Source organism: Bidens hawaiensis, unplaced genomic scaffold (assembly GCF_021521415.1).
Source record: "Bidens hawaiensis isolate Kalapana, Puna unplaced genomic scaffold, B.hawaiensis_p1.1 tig00015850_1, whole genome shotgun sequence".
Taxonomy (NCBI): domain Eukaryota; kingdom Viridiplantae; phylum Streptophyta; class Magnoliopsida; order Asterales; family Asteraceae; genus Bidens; species Bidens hawaiensis.
Window position 1 is genome coordinate 129,400 of NW_027492414.1, and position 17,651 is coordinate 147,050.

The window sequence follows — 17,651 nt, forward strand, 5'->3', positions numbered from 1 at the left end:
CTTTGTGTTGGATTAAAATTCTGCATTTGATTAGAATTAAAACTGTGTGGGTATATATCTATACCCTAGCCGATTGTTTTGTTGAGGTTTTAGTTCGTCTTTTATCAATAAAATAAGAATTGTTTGTTGGTTGATTTTGTTTATCGATAATAACTTGCAGCATCCTAACCAAGTTTATATTTCAGTTTCTTTCTTGTATGTTCAAGAAGCAACAACAGGCTGCATTCTTGTTGTGAATCACTTGTGAAACCGGTTCTAAGGTTAACAATATACATAAACACGTGTTACTTTTATTAAGATATCCAACTTCACACATTTGAACACCTTTTACACACTGATCCAAGAAGATAAATTATGAAAGAGGTTTATGGATATAACCCTTTCCTAGTGTAATATAATGGTTCATTTGAGCTTTTCACAATATCAAGACCACCATTTTCTTTATCCACCAGCTCGGTGAGTCGTTTTATAAGCAACTTAAAGTTATCTTCGCTCTGGGTGAGAGATAGTCGTGTATAACGATTTGAGTCTTCAAAAAGGGTTCCAGGATGACCTATGATTTTTCCACATCTAGCAGTGCATTACAATCATCATCTTCTTCTCTTTCACATTTCACCCATGCAAAAGCTGCATTTATTATATATTAAATCATTGGTATTTCTGCTTTCATGATATCACACGCACAATATATATATATATATATATATATATATATATATATAAAAGGGATTGGATGAGATTTAGAGAAATCTCCTTTACTAAAGAATTATTTTTAATTGTTTTTAAAATTAATATTTTACATTTTTTTTCTTTCCTCCTAATAAGATGATATTGTTCCTAAAAAAACTAAAAATAGTGTTTTATTGCATATAATGCAACACAAATGCATTATACAATACACACTATTGAATATATGCAGATACAACACTAATATTGTATGCAAAGCACACTATCGCATATATGTAATACAACACTAATGCTCATATGCACTATATCGATTTATTTTAATTTTTATATATAATATAACACTATTGTAAATATACAATATAAACAACTGTATATATATGCTATTCAACACTATTTTTAATATCAAAATGCACACTATTGCACATATGCATTATAAAAAGTCGATGCATTACATATATGCATTACCACGAGGTTTTTTTAAATTTTTTTATTTTTTTATTTTTTTGTGGTGAAGAATAACAACATATAAAATATTTTTTTAATTAAACTAAAAATAGTATATATATATATGTGTGTGTGTGTGTGTGTGTGTGTGCAATATAAGTCTATTTCACATAACGAATACACACTATTGCGTATGTAATATAACATTGATGCGCATATGCACTACATCGACTTTTATTTATTTTTTCTATATTTTTTGTATGTAATATAACACTATTTCACAAATACAATACACACTATTTAATATATGCAATTAAACAGTATTGAACACTAGGGGTGTTCATGGTCCGGTTCGAAACAGCGAAACCGCCCAAATCGGTCATAGGTTTGGTTTCACAGTTGGTTTTCTTTCCTAACTTTCGGTCAGTTGGTTTCAATATTTTAAAACCGTAACTAATGGTTTGGTTTACTGTTTATACCCAAAACCAACGGTATAAAACCAAGCCGGACCGCATGATTTAATTATAAATAGTCTAAATATATTATATTATTATTATATATGTATGTTTACACAAATATACTAATAGACATAATTAAATGAAAATTGTTAATGCCTAAAACAAACGTTATTAAAAGGAAAGACCAATAGTAAACAAAAAAATGTGGGCTAAGCCCAATTTAAAACTCAAAAGACCTTTAATTTGCCTTTCAAATTTTTGAATAAGAACCCATAAATCAATTGTTGTAACGGTATTTGTCATTTTCTGTAAATTATGAAGAGTTATATAATTACATAACACAAATTATTTTGGGCATTTGTATAAAACCCCAAAAGGCCCAAACCGTGAAACCAAACCGGAACCAAACCGTTACTAATGGTTCGGTTTGGTTCTGTTTAAGAGTTCAACAGTTTGGTTTTGGTTTACAAAAATAAAAAACCGTTACAAACGGTTTGGTTACGGTTTGACGTAAAAACCGCAAAAACCGAACCATGAACACCCCTATTGAACACATAAAATCCACATTATTGCATATATGTAATACAACACTATTGTATATGTGCACTATGACCTTTTTCTACTTTTTGATATTTTTTTCAAGTGAAAAATAACAAAATATAAGAAGGATGAAAGAAAAAAAATTGAAAAAATATTTTTTTTAATTAAAAATATTCCTTTATTAGTTTTTGAGTTCTCTCTTTAAGAAGAAGTATTTCTATGAATTATATCCCTATATGTGTACATATATATCTATATCTATAATATATTAAAACGCATATAAGAAGGGTATATTGGTAATTTAATAAGAACTCTTAAAAATAAGAGTTTTACTACCGTTGATACATAATGTATAACTTTAAAATGCATATTTTCTTAAAACCAACATACCCCGCGTATGTCAGGTGATTCGAAATTCAAAACCACAGCTAACCCTAATTTTCACCTTCATTCATTATGATGCATTCATTCTATCTCATTTTTCTTCTCTTTAACGCAGCCTATCTTCAATGACGATTATCTACTCCTCCATCGATTCTACAACATCTATTAACATTTTCAACACATAATTTGGTGAAATTGTTTGGAATTTGTGGCGAAGACTATTCTGAATGTATATGCTTCGGTTTACGTTCCATTTCACAACAATCACCACCGCCTCCATCGCCCACTAAAAGATAGTTGTCACCGTCGGAGTTACTTTTTTTTGCAAGTAAGCTATCACATTTTCATTCAATTTATGTGCATTTTTTTTTTTTTGTTATTTTATAATTTTACTCAATTTAGGGTTTATTGGCCCAACATTATTTGTTTTGGTTATTTTATTTTGCAGTGAGCTAGAAAACTAAGTGTTAGGGACGGGAAGATAAATGATATTATGGCACTATGAAGAAGCAAACAGCTGATTTGGGTAAGGTACTGTAACTTACATTTGTGTGTGTATGGCTGTGAGTGGTTTCGTTGTTGATAATGATGTTAATGGTAACTTTTGCCAAATTTCTAGATTGTTACTTTATTTATATAAAGGGTTGTGAACATATTTAAACATATGTACTTTTGTTTTTGTTTTGGTTTAAGATTACTGAATTAAAAGTTCAATTACAGGAAATGATTCCACTTGAGGAAGGTTTTGAAACTTTGAGATGTTCTAACGAAGTGCTAACATCACAGAATGTTGATAAGGTATCGGAGAATTTTGGGCACAATTAGCTTGACGAGAAGGAGGTGTGTAGCTTTTAAGTTACAGGCTTACAATTACTATTCTTGATTGTGATTAATTTGTTAAATTGTGTTGTAATTTCGGGTGAACAAAATTTTGATATTTTTAGGGTTTATTTGGAACCCATTTGCTGCAATTATGTTCATTGCACTTGCCAATGGAGGGGTGAATAATATTAATTGTATCTAAATGTGCATGTGGTATATGTGATGTTTCTTTCAGATTAGTTTATAATACTTGGCTATTGCGTAGGGTAAACCACTTGAGTGGCAGGATTTTGTTGGGATTATCACACTACTTGTTATTAATTCAACAATAAGCTTTATAGAGGAAAATGATGCTAGTAATCCAGCAACAGATCTTATGGCACACCTTGCACCAAAGAAAAGGTATCAACATTTCTATGGCGTTGACTGTAATATGCTATGTGTATTAGATAGACAAATTTTACAAATGAATTATTAGGTGCTTCACAATGGAAAATGGGATGAGGAAGGAGTAGCCAATTTTGTTCCTGTTGATATAGTCAGTATCAAACTCGAGGATATTATTGGAACATGTGCTTGATTTCCTGAGGGTGGACCGTTAAAGATAGCTCAGGTCTTGATTTTTTCATTTTATTATTATTTGATTTATCTCTTTTCTTAAACCTTTATCTGCTAGTTATCTCAATGGCATGCTAGTGATCCCTTTCACTTGAATAAAAAAGGCTTAGAAGAGGTTTACAAGGTTTGGATTCATCCGAGTGTTTTCTAGACCTGGCACTTTTCTGTTTGGGTCAAAACAAGCCGGGTGGCTGTTTTGACCTGAGCAATTCTTTTAAGGAAATTTTGGCAAGCCGCTTTTCGGGTCTAAAGAGTCAAGAGAGCTTTTAACAAAATCCAACAAAAATTTTTGGAAGCCATTATATATGTAATTTCATTTCCCATCATAGATGTATAAGTTCAACATGAAGGAGATTTATTTAGTTATGTGACAGATTTAGAAAGGTATTTTATGGTGATAAGTGGTATGTATTGAAGCTGCGTTTTGCTACTTTTGTACATGGTCTAATTGTCATTGCAAGTCAAATTCGGTTCTCTCCGCATCGCGCAGATTCCTACTTGTGTGTGTGTATATGTATATATATATATATATATAGTGGTGTGAGAATCTTAAGAGAACGTTTTGAAATTAAGAACTTTGAGAATCATTTTCGACCACTAACACCCCCCCCCCCCAAAAAAAATTATAAGTCAAAATTTAAAATTTTAAAAATTTTAAATAATCAAAACATTTATATAGCATCCCGTTTTTTTTAAAGTAAATAAAAATATAAACCTTAATTGTGTGTGTGTGTATGTGTGTGTGTGTATGGTTTGTACCATTTCAGAACTCCAAAAAGGTTAAAACTTCTAGGGACTCATGACAACCAAATATTTTTTAATTTTTTTTCATATATTAACATTGTTTGAGACTAGTTTTACCATATTTATATATAAATTTTTGATTGCATATATAAATAGATAGTTTACATATATCTAAAATTTATGTAATTACAAATTTACATATATATATAAAGAAAATTATACATGTGTAAAAACTAATTTTCATATTTATAATTGAGAATATAGATATAAAAACGATAAAACTACACTCAAATAACATTAATATACAAAATTTATAAAAAATGTTAGTTTTCAAGGGTTATTTCGAGTTCTTATATTATTTAAGAGTTCTGTAATGATACTCATTATATATATATATATATATATATATATATATATATTCCTTTAATCTCCAATTACATAATGTACATCATTTATCTTAATTATACATATATGTATAAAAAGTTACACGTATGTACATATATGTACATAAGTGTATAAAATTGTTAGATAAGTATTATACATATAAATTAGCTAAACCGAGAAAATATTATTATTATTTTATTTATTTTTTATTTTTTGAAAACGGTGTACTAGATAAACGTTTAGTATTTTTACTTTTTTTTATCTTTGCATTATTTTTGGCTTTATAATTTTTACATTTTTTTATTTTGGTATTATATATAGATGTATAAATTAGTTAAATTGAGAAATTTTTATTTTACTAAATTAGCTAATATATGTATAAATTAGCTAGGATGTTAGATAAACGTTTTGTTATCTTTTTTTTACTTTTTTTATTTTTTTATTTTTTTTTTTTTTTTTGCTTTATAATATTTTTATTCTTTTTACTTTGATGGATTTGTTTTTGGTCTAAAATTGTTTTCAAAGTTCTCAAATTATAAATGGTTCTCACACGTTTTCAATTATATATATATATGCATATCTATATAGGGGAAGGATAATTTGTGAACTTTTTGAGATTTAAGAACTTTATTTTTAACCACATATTTAATTGAATAGGTTAGATTATGTGGTTTAGATTAAACATGATTAAAAATTATAAGTAGAAGAGAGAATAAAAATGTACAGTGATTACACTAATTTAAACTTTTATTACACCTATGTAAAAAGTCGATTAGGTGCGTAAAAATATTGTAATTTTTTTACGTACATGTAACCTACATAAATGTAAACAAAATTCCAAAAAAAAAATATTGTTACGTTAAGTTCTTTCGAGTTCTTAAAACTTAAACTAGTTCTCAAAAGAAATCAGCTATATATAGGGTTAGTTTCGTTATAAAACTCTAAAACACTAAGAAATTTGAGAACTCTTAACAACCAACAGTTTTTTTGAATTTTTTTATATGTATTATTATTGTTATAGAGTAGTTTTATCATATTTTTAAAGCAATAATTGAATTACATATATAAATTACAAGGTTACACATCTAAAATTTATGTAATAACAAATTTACATATGTGTAAAAAAACATAGATATGTGTATAAACAAATTTTCATAATTGTAATCGTAAACATAGATATAAAAAGTGATAAGACTACACTCAAATAATATTACCATACAAAAAATTTATAAAAATTTTTAGTTATTAAGAGTTTTTCAAGTTTTTAAATAATTTAAGAGTTCTGTAATGATACTTATCCTATATGGTAGGGTTAAAATACAAAGTACAACAAAAATAAAAATAGTGGGAATCAATCTAATTCATTGATCTTAAATTTGGATGGTAAATATTAATTTAAAAATAAAAATTAATTAGAAGGGCATGATGGTAAATAACTCACTTATAATGAACTTTCTTTCTCCACATGCAAGACACATGTCAATTACTCAATTATTTTAAAATGTTTATAAATTTTTTCATACGACAATTTTTTTAGAAATTTTTTTACAATAATAACAAGCGATTTTTATCTTTAATATGAATATCATATTGTTAAAAAAAAATAAAAAAAATGGGTATTTTATATTGTGTTATTTGGTTGTCCATTATATATTTTAATTCAGTTTTCTATGCATTGTGTTATAGATTATGGTAATTGTGTTTTTCAATTGGTGCTCATATTAAAGAAAAAAATTTAAACAAAGATTACATCATTGTGTCTTTTTGTTCGTCATTGTGTCTTTGTGCTCAACATTTGTTTTTCTACTTATCATTGTGTTTTAGTCATTGGGATCAACATTCACTTAATTTGAGAAAAAATAGTATTATGTTCATTGTGTATTACGTTCAAGTCATTGTGTAATATGTAGTTTCCATTGTGTTTTACGTTTCAAGTCATTGTGTTATATGTCTGTGTCTTACATTTTAGGTCATTGTGTTATATGTATTCATTATTGTGTTTTACATTTCAGGTTATCGTGTAATATGTATTCATGATGTGTTTTATGTCTTAGATAATTTGTTTGTATTTTTCATTATATTTACATATTATTATTACACAACGATGTTATTAATATTTAAAAAAAACAATGATGAGTTGAAAGACGCAATGGCGAAAAAAACATAATGACACACAGAAAGACCCAATGACGAAAAAAACACAATGGTAAGTAAAAAGACACAATAACGTAATTTTTTATTTATTTTTATATGACAAAATCATTCTCATATTTAAAAGATAAAAAACGCTTGTTATTATGATGATTTTTTGTAAATATCGTATGAAAAAGTTATAGACATTTAAAAATAATTGGGGAATTAACATGTGACTTGCATGTAGAGAGAGATGTACTATTAATTATGGCTTCTCACACTTCTCATTTTTGTTGGCCTTTATAGAATAACTCAACCTTATATATATAATAAAAAGATATTAGTTTCTAAACTTGACAGGATAGCAAAGCTATTCCTTTATGTTTGTGCGTTTTATCAAAGGTTGTCCTTTAGCAAACTTAATGATAGAAACCGTACTTTATGTTTCAAACTCCTATCACGTTAATTCCTTTGGTCCTAACCCACTTAAGTGTTTCAGTTAAATCTAGTCATGTGCAAGGCACATGAGGATAGTTTTATAAATTTATTTACTTTTCTTATCATGACCTATAATTCTTTTTTAAAAATTCGACATAAAAAGAATCCAAAAACTAACCAAGTTAAATTTCTTGATTTGAACAACTAGGTTTTCAATTGAACACCAATTTGAAGCAGCAATGGAGAGAATTAAGTGTTGCATTCTACAATTAGTGTATGTCTATCTATGCCCTAGCCTAGACCTACAGAACTTGAGGAGAAATAGAAAAAAGGGTCTTTTTAATGTTTTAAACATAGGGGGCGGTTGGGAGAAAAAGGAGATTTTAACACGATTAGACTTCCGGTATCTACGGTGGCTGTTAGGGTCTAATGGTGCTTTGTTGGTTATCCCGTGAGACAATGGTTTGTGGCGGAGGTGGGCGACGGCCTTGGAAGGTGGAGTTGAGAAGGGTTTGAGAGTACACAAGGTGGAGTGCGATGGTGGTTTGTGTGATACTTGAATCATAGATAGTAGCTTTCTTCCAACCACTGCTTGGCATATGGTGGTGGCGTTGTTGGTTTATGTTGTTTGGTGGTGGGGATTGAGTGCTTGATGATGACTGTGTGGTGGTGGTAAAGGATGTAGAGAGATGACAGGGATGATGATTAGTGGATAGACAGGACCCACATTAATTTATATGCTTTTTATATAATTGTAAAATAGGTGGATCTCCATAAAAAAAGTTGTGCATTATAAAACTACCCTCATGTGCCTTGCATATTACCGGATTTAACTGGAAAACTTAACTGGGTTAGGACCAAGAACTTAACGTGATAAAAATTTGAAACATAAAGTATGATTTCTATCATTAAGTTTGCTAAATGATAACCATTATTAAAATGCACAAATATAAAGGACTAATTTTACTATTATGTGTCTACACTTTGTATATCTAAAATATCCAAATTTTAATGTTACATAAAGAGCACCATTAAACAAATTTGTTAATATTGCTTTTTAATTTTTAATTATTTTAACCTAATACCCACACATGTGTTGTCAAGATGGTAAAATAATTTAAGGGCATTTATATATATTTCTCAACTTAATTTATTTTAAATATATATAAACGAAATCTTTAAAAGCTCTCTGGTTGTTTCTCACATTCTCTCAAGCAACCAGATAGTTTTATATGTAAAAGGAGTCTTCTCATTCTTATGACCCGAATTCACGAATAGGGGTCTCACCAAACCCATATATATTCCTTTAAACGGTTTATAACATCTAATTAATTAAAAATTAATATCACCAAATTTGATATGAAAATCTTATAAAATATGAATATACTAAAAATTAATATTATATTTTATTTAAAAAATATATTATTAATACTTTTTAGCTCAAAATTTTTAAATCTACATATTTCTTTAGCTTTCTCTCTTTCAATTTTACGACTATTTTAATGAAAAAAATCACATCTCACTTTCAAGACTAATATGTTATTTCTAATATTACTTATATTAATATTTAAAATTAGTATGCATTTTAATTAATTATTAAATAGTAAATTTTAATTAATTTCCCCAGGTCTCCTCATGTCGTCAGATTGCTTTATTTGTAAATGAATGTTTATAATGCATTTTACTCGAATTCACGGGTATGGGTCTCACCAAACCCATGTAGCCCTTAAATGGGTTATAATATCTCATTATATTAAAAATTAATCTCATCAAATATTTGATATGAAAATCCTACAAAATATGGATAAACTAAAATCTAATATATGTTTTTTAAAGATAATATTTATAATTACGAAACTATTTTATAGTAAAAAAAAATAAGTGGGTCACGGGTCTCACCAAACCAGATAGTTTTAAACCGGGTTATAAATCTCATTTATTTGTGAAACTCTTTCGTCATCAAATTATAAGTATATTAGTACTTACTTACGATAAATAAAATTAAAATCCATAAAAATATATAAAAAGTAAGAAACGAATAATATAAAATAACCTCGTAATACGGGAGGAGTAAAAGCTAGTTACATATATACGAAACCCAAAATTTTAATTTATATATCCCCTTATTTAAACATAATTATTACATTTTTACCCACTCCTTTAAAATTAACTTGAAATATGATTATTTTACCCTTCATATTAATTAAACTATAAACCATATTTATTTTACCAAACAAGACTCTGATTTAAGAGGTGTTTGGGATTCCTTTTTTATAACTTTTTATTAAGTCAATAAGTTAAAAAAGTGTAATTTATGAAACTTTTTCTCTCATAATATAAACAATCCCAAACACCTTATTATTTTTCAAAAAGTTTATAAGTTATAAGTTAGTGAAAATAAGCAATCCCAAAGACCCCCTAAATCTTTAGCAGTTGAAAGTTCCCTAAATGCTAACGTTGCGATTCTGGATCACTTTGTGAGTAATAGAATTGAGTGGGATGAAATTGTTGAATTATAAAATCCGTTTTGGGGATTTTGAATATTGAATAATGTTTTTGACTTTGGATTGATTATGGAAGAAACTCTATTAAGGATTATAAGAATATCATCCGGTGGAATCAGATCTCCAAGTCTGTGAACAATCACTCATCCACGTCCCTTTGCTCAGTCGGTGATGAACAAGGATGATTCGTCGCGGGGGTGGAGGTTTGGCGGTGGCGGCGTTGAGTAGTTATTCTCGTGCTCAACAATTTGTCTCAGAGATGGCATAGATAGGTTTGTAAAACAAGAGGGTAATTTGGTAATTTTATATCAAATGAGGATATATGTAATTATATGTTTAGGGTCGAATATATTTGTAAGTAACCATGTTAGTAACACACGTACATTTGAAAAGATAGTAAACATTGCATTAGAACCATTTTCTTATAGTTTCTAATGAAGTTTTCAAGGTTACATGAAATAAATTTACCTGGATTTGGCTTCCTAGTTTCGTTAAAGAAAGTGCAGTGGAAAGGTTGCCTCTCCTGGATTGAAAATCTTTTAGACTTTGACATGATAGACGTCAATCTTTCCCAACGATCCTTCATTTTATTATTTGTAAATTCGAAAAACTTTTTTTCGTCGCCATCAACAATTACTTCTAAAATCTTCAAAACTCTTAATTGAGTGTCTCTTGAAACTCCAACACTAGCCACGGAGGCATAGGTTAAAAACTTATCATATACAGCTTTATCTTTTATAATTGCCCACCTATATATAAACAACATATATATTGTGGTTAAAGCAAAATGCATAAGCATTTATTCAGACTTCATGTAAAGATCTCTACTTCAAAATTGGCTATAAACAAAACACACATACCCAAATCGTGAACCGGCATGACCTGTGAGCTTGGAAAGACTAAAAATCATAACATCTTGATCTGAAGGGCTGGGGATAGGAGTAAATTGTGGCCAGAAAAAGACATGATCATTTATCGTCTTCCTTCCTTTAACCGGTTCCTTCAACCCCCCATCTGGATTGTTTGGTGAGGTTACGAATTCAACCAAATCAGTTTCATTTGATTGCGATGAGTTTGTGTTTCCTTCAAAGTTAAAAGTCTTGGCGTTGAAGAACGAGGTTTGATCCTTGAACATCTATAGGTCGAAAAAAAACACCAACATTATATACTAATACCATTATAACACGTGAATAAATTTTTAAACTTGTTACCCAAAAGTATGGTGCAGCAGCGACGACGCTTGACGGTGAAGATATGTTTTCCGAGGAAAGAGCATAAACAGCTGCACTTAAAAGTTGAGCTGACCCGACACCGAAAACTAGGTATCGCCCTTCGGTGATTGCATTCCCCACAATGGAATGTAGTTGGCGAATGTAATCTTCGACCTGTGAAGACATCATAGTCCTGTCCCCATAAATGTAACTCATAGGATGCCACCCCGATATGATTAATGCAAAGTCAGCTGCATTCTGCATCCAAAATGGCTCAAGGTACATACAATCCCCACTGCAACATCCACAAATGTCACAACTTTACAACAACAACAACGACAACAACAACAACAATCATATCCAGTAAATCTCACACATAGCAAAAACTATTACTATGGTCTGGGAGGGTGAGATGTAGACGAACCTTACCTCTATCCATGGGGAATAGAGAGGCTGCTTCCAAGGGACCCTCGACTCCATAAACAAGCAACATAATAATAGAATGTATATACTATATATATAATACCAAAATATATATAATAGCAAAGATGGGTAAATTAAGACACTTCATATTAAAGGATTTACAAGTAATATTACATAAGGTACAATCTTAAATGGAGCCAAAAGAGTAATTCTCATATTAAAACTCACGTTTATTTAATATAGCTACAATATTGCCCCCTCAATTATTATTAAATTTTAAAAATAGTTACAACAATAACCCTTAATCTTTTACATATATCTTATTTTGATTTTCACTTTTAACTTAAACTCCACCATTGTTTTTAAACGTTAATAACTTTTTCATACTTTAATATGTTTTCAAAAAAGTTACACCCTTAAACCAACATATTTTTATCTTTAATTTGAGTATGATATTGTCATATTTTTTTTCAGTTAAAAAATACATATTATGTAGTTGTGTTTGCGGTCTGGTTTAAACAGTTTTAAATTAAATCGTGAGCCAAATCTTTTGTAACGGTTTTTTGTCATCGAAAACCAAGATAGAACTTTTGAAAGTGGAAAACAACCGGCCAAAAGATAAAGGAAAAAAATCAACCGTCAAATCAAACCGATGACCGGTTTGAACGGTTTTACGATTTTAAACTGAACAATAGTTTACCCATGAACTTATTACATAATTACCAAGGCCCGCATTTCCCGCTGCATGACGTGAACACCCATCTAGTAAAGTATAAAATAGATTATTGGAAAAACGTAATATTTAGTACTAACGAAAAAAAAGGATGATTAGTAGATATAATAATTATAATATATAGCAGTATTTAGTAGTAAAAATAAGCAATAATAGTAACAGAAAATGATATATAGTAGAAACAAATGTCACAACTTTATGAATTAAAATATCTACCATATTTTCCCTTAATGAAGTTAACTAACCCTTAAAAAAAGTTCAAAAGTTCTATTCACGTTCATCGAAACAAACTCATGTAATCGAAGAATTACCGCGATCGATCGGTACCTGTACTCGGTCAACAATTATCATCTATGATCTGTTGTGATGCTTTCTGTTTTTAATCTACATGTGTTAATAATAAAAGAAAAAGTCAACCCGAAAAAACCCCCTAGAACAACTTTGATCTGAAATAGCATGAAGTCAACAGTCCGAAACTAATTAAGAAATCACCTTCGAGCCATAGCAGGACATTCAGGATCAAGTACCGAGCAATCAGTGCCATTATAACAGCCATTGCACTCACAAACAGGTTGACCACCAGGAGCCAACGTGTCAACAAAAGTTCTACCATGGCCTGAGCATGAAACTGCTGCAACCGCCTCCGCCTCTAACGCCGCTCTCTTAGTCCATGTCAACTCCGACGACGATGACAGGTGACTAAAAATCTCCAGAGTCTTCTCTCCACTTCGAGCTCCACCTACATACAGATATATACCTATACTAATGAATAACACATTGACTGCTATTGAAATGAAGAAACAATATTTCTTTGTTTTGTTCATGTTAGATTTTTCCTGCTTCCAGATGAACTATGTAATCAGGAAACAATGTCCGTATTAGAGGGACAACATAAACTAAATCCCCCTCAAGTCAACTTTATGTATTATGTATTGTTAAATGTAATATGTAAAAGAAAATACATTGAAAGGGTATTCTAAGCATATTCCTTGGTTTCTTTTAAGCTTCTAACTTCTAACGTTAATCTCGTAACAATATTCAATTTATAACAATAACTTGTGTTTTATCCGGCGCGTTACGCCTGGCCAATCCGGCATGTTTATCTACCAGTTGCGTTCGGTCAGTTATATAATCGGACCAAATACAGGCGTGAAATATGGTTACAAAAAGTCAAAAACTCTCACATATGTTGCAGTGAGTATTTGTGTTTGTACGATTACATATATATACCAGTCAAGTTTCGAGTAATACAGAATATGGTTAATAAAAAGAGCCAACAAACATATTGTATGGGAAGGTATCCCTGTGAAGCTAAAAGCTGTCCGTGTGAATCTAAAAGCCAACCTCAGTATATGACTGTTACCAAATGAATAAATAAAAAAAATAAGATTTTCAAACAGTAGAGACAGCAAACAACAATAGCAGCAAATATACACACATCATATATAAAGAACTGCAACACAAAGCCACAACTATTGTGTAGTACCCGAAACCGCCCCACCACTATTTATTTGTGTTAAGGCATATCAATACATAAAATCTTTCAAAATCTCGACTATTTTATACTTTTTCCAGCCAACAAAAACATACAACTGGGAATTATACTTGACTGTAAAGATAGGGCCCTAGACCCGTCCGTATCATTGATGCCACATCAATTACACATATTTTTTGTGTTAATATTTCCTATACTTTGAATTGATTTAAGCTAATTTTATTTAATTCTACTTGTGTCCGGTTCATATTTAAATTTCATAGATTGAAAGTGTTAACAAGCCAAACCAAAATAATTAAGCTAAACAAGAGATGCAGATATATCAAAAGTTAAACAACCAAATTTCAAATCTAGTTATATATTATAATGCAAATAATAAAGAGAGAATGAATTAAATCTCATTAGCTCATATAATGTAAAACAAACTGATTGTTATTTTGGTATATTAGTTATTTATATTAACTAATATAATGATCATAGAATATTCACTTTGACTTTTGATTTTAAATTCATTATATAGGAATAATTAATGTGGTTTATGTTTTCGTGAAGCAATTGAACAAATTGAGTGGGTTATGTTTGAAAATTAAAGAAACACACACATGAAGGTTTACATTTAGAGGTATACAAAACTGGTTTTCTACCCAAACCGAACCGGTTTATAAACTGAACCAGTTTGGTCAAAGCCTGGACAAAACCGGTTTGACCCAAACCGGTTCGGTTTAGAAACTGGTTTAGAAACAACAGAGGTCGACCTAGTCCAGCTGGGTTACATTCGGTTTAGAACCGGTTTTAACCCAAACTGGTCTGATTTTAAAACCAGTTTGGTAGATCATAAGGGGAACTGGTCCAGAGAAGCGACGATTTGTGTTGGTTTGGGAACTGGTTTGGGTGAAACCGATTTTATTGTCAAACCAGTTCGGTTCAGTTTGCGTAGAGCTGGTCTCAAACAACTATTTTTTGTACACCTCTAAGCCTTGGAAGGCAAGCAACGGATTAGTAGACCCCTACTTTTTCTTTCATGACCTAACTTAGGAAGGGGGGAGTCGACGACGGAAATTAATTAACAAAGGGTAGAAGGGTGTGACCAGATTTTGGAGATCGCATCTAGGAGCGAGGATCGAAGGTTCGAGCTAGCCTTCAGGTTATAAGCATTCGGTTATTGTTTCAAGTTTATGGTTTTATTATTTTGAAAAATTGAAAACATGATTTGCATATTATAATTTAGTTATCCTTCGTTTATGAAGATTGTTCTGGCTAAACTTGTTAAAACCGCCTAGGTTATGGTTGAATTGATTGTTTAATGAGTTTTTCGTTCATTTAATGAACATATGTTAACTATCTAATATAAAGTTCTGACTTTTATTGTTTAGTTCCGTGACGTATTTCCGTGTATGATAATATTTTGGTCATATTAAAACCCCATGTGATCTAGTCTTTCATGAATTAGTTTTGTGTCGGTTTAGGGTTGCATATATTACCGTTTACTAGGTATTTACCCTTGTTAATTAATTTCCGTCGTCGACTCCCCCCTTCCCAAGTTAGGTCATGAAAGAAAAAGTATGGTTCTACCAATCCGTTGCTTTCCTTCCAAGGCCTAGAGGTGTACAAAAAAAAATTGTTTGAGACCAGTTCTACGCAAACTGAACCGAACCGGTTTGATAATAAAATCGGTTTCACCCAAACCAGTTCCCAAACCAACCCATCGTCGCTTCTCTGGACCAGTTCCCCTTATGATCTACCAAACTGGTTATAAAATCAGACCAGTTTGGGTTAAAACCGGTTCTAAACCCAACGTAACCCAGCTCGACTAGGCCGACCTCTGTTGTTTCAAAACCGGTGTCTAAACCGAACCGGTTTGAGTCAAACCGGTTTTGACTAGGCTTTGACCAAACTGGTTCGGTTTATAAACCGGTTCAGTTTGGGAAGAAAACCAGTTTTGTATATCTCTAAATGTAAACCTCCATGTGTGTGTTCTTTTATTTTCAAACATAACCCACTCGATTTGTTCAATTGCTTCACGAAAAAATAAACCACATTAATTATTCCTATATGATGAATTTAAAATTAAAAGTCAAAGTGAATATTTTATGATCATTATATTAGTTAATATATATTATAAATAACTAATATACCAAAATAACAATCAGTTTGTTAAAACAAAGATTCATTGTGTGTCTGACTTTTGATTTTAAATTCATCATATAGGAATAACTAGTTTTCGTACCCGGCGTGTTGCGTCAGGTCAAGTCGGATCTGTTTATGAACCAGCTGCGTTATGATACTGAGTCGACGCGAATTCGGCCAATATCAATTATGTTAATTACGGTATAAGCAATGTTAAGTTCTTCAAATTAACACAAATAAAATATTTAAAACGACGTTTTTTCGGTCGGTAAAAACCGAACGTTGGTAAAACCCTACCGTTGTCGGTGTTGGACGTTGGGGTGGTGAATCGATAAAACCTATACATTGGTAAAACCCGAGCGTTGTAAGTTGTGGGCGTTGCGGAGGTGAGTTGACGCGAATTCAGTCGGTTTTATTTAGTTCATTACGGTACCCGAACTAAAACAAACATGTCGGTAAAACCCGAGCATTGTCGGTCCCAGATGGTGTGAGGAAGCGAATTACCGTTTAATTATCAATATAAAAAAACACAAGAAAACAATAAAAATTATGTAGCCCAACCAGAGCATGCCAAGTGGCCCAACCGTTGTCCAACATCGCCAAACTTCTAATTTATTATTTATAATAATTAATGTGGTTTATGTTTTCGTGAAGCAATTGAACAATTCGAGCGGGTTATGTTTGAAAATAAAAGAAACACACACATGGAGGTTTACATTTAGATGTATACAAAACTGGTTTTCTTCACAAACCGAACCGGTTTATAAACCGAACCAGTTTGGTCAAAGCTTGGTCAAAACCAGTTTGACCCAAACCGATTTGGTTTAAAAACTGGTTTAGAAACAACAGAGTTCGACCTAGTCCAGCTAGGTTACGTTGGGTTTAGAACCGGTTTTAACCCAAACTGGACTGATTTTAAAACCAGTTTGGTAGATCATAAGGGGAACTGGTCCAGAGAAGCGACGATTTGGGTTGGTTTGGGTGAAACCGATTTTATTGTCAAACTGGTTCGGTTCAGTTTGCGTAGAACTGGTCTCAAACAATTATTTATTGTACACCTCTAGGCCTTGGAAGGCAAGCAACGAATTGGTAGACCCCTACTTTTTATTTCATGACCTAATTTGGGAAGGGGGAGTCGACGACGGAATTAATTAACAAGGGTAGAAGGGTGTGACAAGATTTTGGAGATCGCATCTAGGAGCGAGGATCGAAGGTTCGAGCTGGCCTTCAGGTTAGAAGAATTCGGTTATTTTTTCAAGTTTATGGTTTTATTATTTTGAAAATTTGAAAACATTATTTGCATATTATTATTTAGTATCCTTCGTTTATGAAGATTGTTCTGGCTACACTAGCTAAAACTGCCTAGGTTATGGTTGAATAATAATTTTTTTAATGAGTTTTTCATTTATTTAATGAACATATGTTAACTATCTAATATAAAGTTCAGATTTTTATTGTTTAGTTCCGTGACGTATTTTCATGTATGATAATATTTTGGTCATATTA

At 30.9% G+C, this 17,651-nt stretch overlaps 1 pseudogene across 1 annotated transcript; it reads right to left on the reverse strand.

Moving 5' to 3' along the window:
* Positions 1 to 365: 365 nt before the first annotated feature.
* On the reverse strand, positions 366 to 13,347 carry LOC143549837 (tryptophan aminotransferase-related protein 4-like; annotated as a pseudogene). The gene is made up of 5 exons (XR_013138209.1): positions 13,016 to 13,347; positions 11,368 to 11,662; positions 11,017 to 11,291; positions 10,625 to 10,905; positions 366 to 627 (listed from the first exon to the last, which is right to left on the reverse strand). The product of XR_013138209.1 is annotated as a tryptophan aminotransferase-related protein 4-like (transcript).
* Between the last annotated feature and the right edge of the window lie 4,304 nt (positions 13,348 to 17,651).